Source organism: Carettochelys insculpta, chromosome 7, assembly GCF_033958435.1.
Source record: "Carettochelys insculpta isolate YL-2023 chromosome 7, ASM3395843v1, whole genome shotgun sequence".
NCBI classification, from domain to species: domain Eukaryota; kingdom Metazoa; phylum Chordata; order Testudines; family Carettochelyidae; genus Carettochelys; species Carettochelys insculpta.
This window is the reverse complement of record NC_134143.1, coordinates 2041871-2050637: the sequence shown is the minus strand read 5'-3', so window position 1 is coordinate 2050637 and position 8767 is coordinate 2041871. Positions and strand designations below refer to the sequence as shown.

The following is an 8767-nucleotide window of genomic DNA, read 5'->3' as shown; positions in this document are numbered from 1 at the left end:
TCTCAGCTGTTTTGCAGAACCACTGGGCTGTGCTGGAGAGTTCAGAGCAGGGGAGCTGTTCCAGTGGTTCCCAGGGGTGGGGCACCCAGGGCCAGGGCTGTCCCTGAAACCCCTTCACCCGTTGCCTCTGCAGAGCGGAAAGGGAAACCCTGAGACACGGCCCTGGGGCAAGGCCTGGAGCAAAGCTCCCTCCTCCCCTCCCTCTGCTTCGATCGTAACCCTGGAAGAGAGAGATACGAGCGGCACATCTCGCCCAGCACTGCTCAGAATGAAGGGAACTGCCTCTTCTCTCACCCACCCCAGGCAAAACCCTCCCTGCCAGCCTCTTGCTCTTGGCCACAGCCTTCTATCTGGTCCGGCCAAGTGCCACCTCCCCCACCCCCACCCATTCAGGAGGTGACTGTGCTGGGCCTTCTCCTGGGCTGCTGCTCACACAGCAGGGAGCCATGGAAGGAAACAGTGAGGGAGGCATCGGACACCAACGGGCGCTGAGCCCATGGTTGATTATGATGGTGATGATGATGCCAAGAGCCTCCCTCGTGTGTTCCCTCAGCAGCCGCACACCCACCTTTCTGGGCAGGAAAAGAGCACCAGGAATTGGTGATACCCCAACAATGAACATCTACCCCACATAATTGGCTACCCCTGGCCTCTTCCAGGCTGGTACTTACCTGGATGGAGCTGGAGTTCCCCATGGCTTTCTGCACCCAGCCAGGAGGGACAACACCACTCAGGATCCCGTCTCCACTTTACCCCAAGGCCTGGCACTTGGTGAGCATGTTCAGAGCAGCCTGCAGACGAGAGGCCATGAGCAGAGACAGCAGAGTGTGGGGGCGGGAATGAGCCCTGTCGAAATGACCTGCCCTTCCCAGGGGAGGGATGGGACAGACAGACACCGAGGCATGTGCGGATCAGCACCGCCAATGAACACACACACTGCCAGCTGGGCGCGCTCTGCTAATCAGCTGGGCGGCATTTGAATTGCTCCTGGGTGGTGACCCAAGCGCTCAGCCTGTAGGAAACACTCGTGTGAAGAAAACGCTCGTGTGAGCTGCATTCTGTGATGCGCTGTGCGAGGACAGCAAGCCACAGAGATGCGGGTGTAGCCGCACTTTGATGAGCCGCTGACGTTGAGGCCTTGAGTGATCAGAGACCGGTAAGCGCACCTGAGAGCATTGCTGGTGCTGCTCTCAGTTCTGCAGGAGCTGGGTGTGGAGGGGAAAGTGGAAATGTGACATCGATGCTCCTTTGGGGTCCTCCAGAGCTGCACCAGGTGCAGCAAGGATCTGGCCCCTTGCATTGAGTGGGGGATGGTCTCTAAATGGGGAAAGTCCACCTGTCGGAGGAGGCAGAGTTCATAGTTCTGCAGTGGTGTTTCCCTGAGCTGAGACTGGCTACAGACAAAATTTCAGTCTCTTGCTTATCTAATTCTATGACTTTTCTCCGAGGCATTTTCAGAGCTGGAGCTCAGGAGGGTGTTTGTGCCCTGCCTTGCATAGAGAACCAGCCCTGACGGGAGAGCGGCTGCACATGAGGTCGCTGTGGTGTCTCTGGCACATGTACATTGTCGCTGCACAGCCCAGGCTGACCATTTAATCCGTGTTTTGTTTGGCTCCATGTGTGGGATCTCTAGAAATGCTGCCGTTCAAATTCAAAGGAGGCCATTGGGAGAAGTTCCACCTGGGGAGAGATGTGAGGGAAGAATAACAAAGGAAGTGATTCCACTGTGAGAAGTGTGTCTAGGTGCCGGCTTTTGGAAAGCTGCTGAGCGTAAATGAAAATGTTCTTCTATTTGCACCTTGTGGCAACAATATTTTCTGAATTAGAAAGCTGTGATTTTTCCGATTTTACATTAAACTTTAGCCAGGGCAGCATGATCCCGCTCCCCCACCATCTGCTGCCCCAGGGCTACAGTTCCCTCGAATGCTCCCTGGGGATGTAGAATACATTTTCCTCTGTGCACCAAGGCCTGGGCAGATGTGCACCTCCAAGAGAAACACCGGCTGCTGCCTGTGGGGCTCTGCTAATTAGCCAAGCAGCACCTGCATCTCTCCTGAGCAGCCGCCCAAGCACACAGCTTCCAGGGACACTGCCGGGGCCGGGGCTGAGGAAAGGGGAGGGCAGCAAACCCCCCCAGCTGTCTGGCAGTGTTCCTGACCAGCCTCAGCCCACTGAGCATTCACCAGGGTCTCTGGCCTGGGGGGCAGAGAAAAGTTGCACAGCTGTGATGGCTGAGTGGTTAAGGTGTTGGACTTGAAATCCAATGGGGTTTCCCTGCGCAGGTTCAAATGCTGCTCACAGCGAGGGCTGTGTTTTAGCCACATCCTGTAACCAGGACAACACAGCAGCACACACCCTGAGACACTGCCTAGGGGCTGTCTGTGACCAGTGTGTGGAAGAGGGCAGGGGAGTCTGTGGTGGGGTCACTGCTCTGTCTGCTGCTGGGCCCAGCTGAAGGCTCAGCAGGTCTCTTTGGCCATGCCCATGCGCATAACCCTGAGGCTTCCAGGCTACATGCTGGGCAGCTTGTGGCTGGGACAGAGGAAACACAAGCCACATATCACCAGGAAGGTCAGAGGGAGGCTGCACCTTTCCCAGGTTCCTGCTCCTCCCCTCTGGGGTCACCTTTTGACAAGCAGAGCTCTGAGAAAAGCAGTGAATGACCTGCCCCAGCTGGGGGTGTGCTGCAGAGGGAATATCAGGCCTGCACACTCCCCCGCACGGCGTGGAAGAAGGCTTCTGAAGGCTTTGTATGTCTATGACCTGCCTTGTTACACCTCCCGTCCTGTTCCTTTGTTTTCTCTTGGTCACAAACTTTTGTTTCCCACACTGCAGGGGTGGGCGGCAGGTGGCCTATTGGGGTCAGAAGAGCGCTGTGGACATGCGAGTGGGGAGTTTAAATCACTTCTCACTGCACCAGAGCCTTCAGCAGGAGAGACACGGCATTTCCAGGGAGGGCTGCCCCAGGCTCACAAGATCACACCAGCATCAGGACTCCAGGGATCTCTGGGCACACTGCCAAGTTCCAGCGCACCAACCGATCGCCTGAACCCTTCCATCTGGCTGGGCCAAAGACCTGGCTCCACCAGGCGCCAGTCACCCCACTCACTCTCGTGCAGGACAGGAGAGGGAAGCAGCTCAGAGAGCTTTAGGGCTGTGCCTCAGTAAGGCAGCCCCAGGAGGTGCCTCTGACATTGAACTCAGACTGCAGGAAGCAAAGCCCTGAACAATGGCTCCAGACCTCCCCACCTGCCCCTCACCCTTTGGGGCTGGCTGGCATTGCCCTCTGGACACCTCTCACCCTCACCTGTCAGCGTGGACTGTGTCCTCATTGCTTCTCTGCAGATCCTGTGTCTCCCAGGACTCCCTCTCTCTGCCCGGGGCTTTCTCAGCACCTGGCCCCACAAAGCTTCCACCAGACAGCTAATCTGCTTTCCAGGCCCATTCCTGTGGCTATGGGCTTAGAACCACAGAATCCTGGGGCTGGAAGGGACCTCAGGAGATCATTGAGTCCAGCCTCCTCCCCAAAGCAGGAGCAACCCCAACTAAATCATCCCAGCCAGGGCTTTGTCAAGCCAGGGCTTAAAAACCTCCAGGGATGGAGATTTCACCACCTCTTCAGGTAACACATTGCAGTGCTTCACCGCCCTTTAGGGGAAAATAAAAGCAGTAGCAGCCCTGTGCGGGGCTATCACTGCCATGACTTGGATTTGAACCAAGGTTTCTGCAGCCACAGTGCAGAGTACTAACCACTGTACGATCATGGCCAGCTGGGGAAGCCTTCCTGTGAGCTTTCCATTCGAGGGCATCACCCCACAGTCTGGGACCTGGGCCACTGCTCCAGCTGCAGGCAGGACTCTTTGGGCTCCAGGGGCACAAGGCAAATTAACAGCCAGCTGCCCACAGACGGGCTTGAGCCCGGCACTGCCAGATAAAGAGCCTGATGGTCATCCCACTTGTGCTGGTAAAAGCGGCTTTTCCTTTTGGCCCTCGATACAAGTGCAGTCAGGGCAGCATTAGAGGAATGTACAATGTTAAAGACGCCCACATTGGAAAGGGCTGGGGGAGTTGCCTCAGGTGGGAAGCAGATGGTTCTGTCTTTTGCTGCACTTCTACATAACACGCGTTCTCTGTGCTAGAAAGTGCCTCATTCTTCTGGAAAGAGAGAACCCTCTGGCTTTTTACAATGTGTCTCCTTTGACGCAAATAGAGCCCTCAGCCTACTACCTACCCACTCTCGTCCTCCAGAACACAGTGACCCACAGCTTAAAAGAGCAAAAATTATACAACACACGAAAAGTTTAATAAAATCACAGAATCATCCACACAGCACAGCAAGTACATTTGAAAAAAATGGTGTTAAACAGCAAGAAACATTCAAGGAAATACACATAAAAATCAAGCTATTAACACACGTCAACCACAAACTGGATAAAAATTCTCACATGCCTCTTTGCACAGACAGCTTTATAAACAAACAGACAAAAATTATACAAGCAAGAAAGAAAGGAGCTGGAGGAAAGCAAATTCTTCTCACATCACAGTGATGACACAGACAACCCACAAAGCCTCCCCTTTGTGCAGCCCATTACCCAGAGGTGCTTCCAGCCAAATTTCAGCCCCAGAACCAGGGGCTCCAGGAGTAAAGGAGCATCACTGAGTCTGCCCCACAGAGCCGAGGAGCCGGGGTCTCCCAGCTATGGTGGCTGCCCCAGAAAAGGGGTGATGACAGTTTTTATGCTGTGCCCCCTTTTTGGCCCTGCACTAAGCTGGTCCCCACAACCTGTGGGAGAACCATAGGAAGGGATGCTGGCCTGTGTCTGGTTCTGTAGATCAGCCTATTGCTGTTGGGGCAGAGAGGAGATTGTGACTTTCATTCCCCTTGGGCAAGTGTCTGTCCCTTTCCCAGCTGTGTACTGCACAGCTTAGGAGCTGGGAGAGACCAGAGCCCCTGAGCCAGCCTTGGGAACAGGTTCTTCCCTTAGAGGCAGCTGCCCTATCTCTGGCTGCAGATGAACCAGGGCTGCCCAGTCCTTGCCAGGGCATTAAACAGGTGAGTGTCACACTGTCAGGCTGACGTAGGAGACAGGCTGGGACCAGCAGCAGCCAGAGCAGTGACCATGCCCCAGGGTCAGCATTTCCCCCAGGCACAGACTCCCCTGGCCTCTTCCACACACTGGTCACAGACAGCCCCTGGGCAGTGTCTCAGGGTGTGTGCTGCTGTAGTGTCCTGCTTACAGGATGTGGCTAAAACACAGCCCTCGCTGTGAGCAGGATTGGAACCTATTGGATTTCTAGTCCAACACCTTAACCACTTGACCATCACAGCTGTGAGGTCACCTCTGCCCCCCCAGGCCAGAGACCCTGGTGAATGCTCGGTGGGCCGAGGCTGGTAAGGAACACTGCCGGACAGCTGGTGGGGTTTACTGCCCTCCCCTTTCTTCAGCCCCGGCCACCACAGAGACTTTGATAATCTGCACCCCACCATCAACTTATGCCTCGATTACAACATGCAAGAGATACATTTCCTGCACACTACAGTACGAATCAAGGATGGCCTGATCAGTACCACACTGTACCGAAAACCTACTGATCGCTATACTTATCTACACCCTTCTAGCTTCCATCCTGCACACGTGGCTAGATCCATTGTTTACAGTCAAGCTCTTAGGTACAATCGCATTTGCTCTGGTCCAACTGACAGAGACCAAAAACTACAAAAACTTTACCAAATGTTCATAAACCTGAATTACCTACCAGGAGAAGTAAAAAAACAAGTCGACAGGGCCAGACAAAAGCTACATGCCCTAGAAAGGAAAGCTCACTAAAAAGCTTCTCCAGCTGGCCATGATCGTACAGTGGTTAGTACTCTGCACTGTGGCTGCAGAAACCTTGGTTTGAATCCAAGTCATGGCAGTGATAGCCCAGCTCAGGGCTGTTACTGCTTTTATTTTCCCCAAAAGGGCAGTGAAGCACTGCAATGCGTCACCTGAAGAGGTGGTGAAATCTACATCCCTGGAGGTTTTTAAGCCCGGGCTTGACGAAGCCCTGGCTGGGATGATTTAGTTGGGGTTGCTCCTGCTTTGGGGAGGAGGCTGAACTCAATGATCTCCTCAGGTCCCTTCCAGCCCCGGGTTTCTGTGGTTCTAAGCCCATAGCCACAGGAATGGGCCTGGAAAACACAGAGTCTGTCTGGTGCAAGCTTTGTGGGGCCAGGTGCTGAGAAAGCCCCGGGCAGAGAGAGGGAGTCCTGGGAGACACAGGATCTGCAGAGAAGCAATAAGGACACAGTCCATGCTGCCAGCTGAGGGTGAGAGGTGTCCAGGGGGCAATTTCAGCCAGCCCCAAAGGGTAAGGGGCAGGTGGGGAGGTCTGGAGCCATTGTTCAGGGCTTTGCTTCCTGCAGTCTGAGTTCAATGTCAGCGGCACCTCCTGGGGCTGCCTTACTGAGGCACAGCCCTAAAGCACTCTGAGCTGCTTCCCTCTCCTGTCCTGCACGAGAGTGAGTGGGGTGACTGGCGCCTGGTGGAGCCAGGTCTTTGGCCCAGCCAGATGGAAGGGTTCAGGCGATTGGTTGGTGCGCTGGAACTTGGCTGTGTGCCCAGAGATCCCTGGAGTCCTGATGCTGGTGTGATCTTGTGAGCCTGGGGCAGCCCTCCCTGGAAATGCCATGTCTCTCCTGCTGAAGGCTCTGGTGCAGTGAGAAGTGATTTAAACTCCCCACTCGCGTGTCCACAGCGCTCTTCTGACCCCATTAGGCCCCCTGCCGCCCACCCCTGCAGTGTGGGAAACAAAAGTTTGTGACCAAGAGAAAACAAAGGAACAGGACAGGAGGTGTTACAAGGCAGGGCACAGACATACAAAGCCTTCAGAAGCCTTCATCCATGCCGTGCTGGGGAGTTTGCAGGCCTGATATTCCCTCTACAACACACCCCCAGCTGGGGCAGGTCATTCAGTGCTTTTCTCAGAGCTCTGATTGTAGAAAGGTGACCCCAGAGGGGAGGAGCAGGAACCTGGGAAAGGTGCAGCCTCCCTCTGACCTTCCTGGTGCCATGTGGCTTGTGTTTCCTCTGTCCCAGCCACAAGCTGCCCAGCATGTAGCCTGGAAGCCTCAGGGTTATGCGCATGGGCATGGCCAAAGAGACCTGCTGAGCCTTCAGGTGGGCCCAGCAGCAGCCACAGCAGTGACCCCACCACAGACTCCCCTGCCCTATTACACACACTGGTCACAGACAGCCCCTGGGCAGTGTCTCAGGGTGTGTGCTGCTGTGTTGTCCTGGTTACAGGATGTGGCTAAAACACAGCCCTCACTGTGAGCAGCATTTGAACCTGCACACGGAAACCCCATTGGATTTCAAGTCCAACACCTTAACCACTTGGCCATCACAGCTGTGCAACTTTTCTCTGCCCCCCAGGCCAGAGACCCTGGTGAATGCTCAGTGGGCTGAGGCTGGTCAGGAACACTGCCAGACAGCTGGGGGGGTTTGCTGCCCTCCCCTTTCCTCAGCCCCGGCCCCGGCAGTGTCCCTGGAAGCTGTGTGCTTGGGCGGCTGCTCAGGAGAGATGCAGGTGCTGCCTGGCTAATTAGCAGAGCCCCACAGGCAGCAGCCGGTGTTTCTCTTGGAGGTGCACATCTGCCCAGGCCTTGGTGCACAGAGGAAAATGTATTCTACATCCCCAGGGAGCATTCGAGGGAACTGTGGCCCTGGGGCAGCAGATGGTGGGGGAGCGGGATCATGCTGCCCCGGCTAAAGTTCAATGTAAAATCGGAAAAATCACAGCTTTCTAATTCAGAAAATATTGTTGCCACAAGGTGCAAATAGAAGAACATTTTCATTTACGCTCAGCAGGTTTCCAAAAGCCGGCACCTAGACACACTTCTCACAGTGGAATCACTTCCTTTGTTATCCTTCCCTCACATCTCTCCCCAGGTGGAACTTCTCCCAATGGCCTCCTTTGAATTTGAACGGCAGCATTTCTAGAGATCCCACACATGGAGCCAAACAAAACAAGGATTAAATGGTCAGCCTGGGCTGTGCAGCGACAATGTACATGTGCCAGAGACACCACAGCGACCTCATGTGCAGCCGCTCTCCCGTCAGGGCTGGTTCTCTATGCAAGGCAGGGCACAAACACCCTCCTGAGCTCCAGCTCTGAAAATGCCTCGGAGAAAAGTCATAGAATTAAATAAGCAAGAGACTGAAATTCTGTCTGTAGCCAGTCTCAGCTCAGGGAAACACCACTGCAGAACTATGAACTCTGCCTCCTCCGACAGGTGGACTTTCCCCATTTAGAGACCATCCCCCACTCAATGCAAGGGGCCAGATCCTTGCTGCACCTGGTGCAGCTCTGGAGGACCCCAAAGGAGCATCGATGTCACATTTCCACTTTCCCCTCCACACCCAGCTCCTGCAGAACTGAGAGCAGCACCAGCAATGCTCTCAGGTGCGCTTACCGGTCTCTGATCACTCAAGGCCTCAACGTCAGCGGCTCATCAAAGTGCGGCTACACCCGCATCTCTGTGGCTTGCTGTCCTCGCACAGCGCATCAGAGAATGCAGCTCACACGAGCGTTTTCTTCACACAAGTGTTTCCTACAGGCTGAGTGCTTGGGTCACCACCCAGGAGCAATTCAAATGCCGCCCAGCTGATTAGCAGAGCGCGCCCAGCTGGCAGTGTGTGTGTTCATTGGCGGTGCTGATCCGCACATGCCTCGGTGTCTGTCTGTCCCATTCCTCCCCTGGGAAGGGCAGGTCGTTTCGACAGGG

General features: G+C 55.0%; 4 non-coding genes across 4 annotated transcripts; 2 read left to right on the top strand and 2 right to left on the bottom strand.

Moving 5' to 3' along the window:
• Nucleotides 1-2221: 2221 nt before the first annotated feature.
• On the top strand, nucleotides 2222-2303 carry TRNAS-UGA (transfer RNA serine (anticodon UGA)). Its single transcript has one exon. It is a non-coding gene; the product is annotated as a tRNA-Ser (tRNA).
• A 1392-nt stretch (nucleotides 2304-3695) lies between these two features.
• Nucleotides 3696-3767, bottom strand: TRNAH-GUG (transfer RNA histidin (anticodon GUG)). The gene has a single exon. It is a non-coding gene; the product is annotated as a tRNA-His (tRNA).
• Nucleotides 3768-5844: 2077 nt separating this feature from the next.
• On the top strand, nucleotides 5845-5916 carry TRNAH-GUG (transfer RNA histidin (anticodon GUG)). Its single transcript has one exon. It is a non-coding gene; the product is annotated as a tRNA-His (tRNA).
• A 1392-nt stretch (nucleotides 5917-7308) lies between these two features.
• Nucleotides 7309-7390, bottom strand: TRNAS-UGA (transfer RNA serine (anticodon UGA)). The gene has a single exon. It is a non-coding gene; the product is annotated as a tRNA-Ser (tRNA).
• Between the last annotated feature and the right edge of the window lie 1377 nt (nucleotides 7391-8767).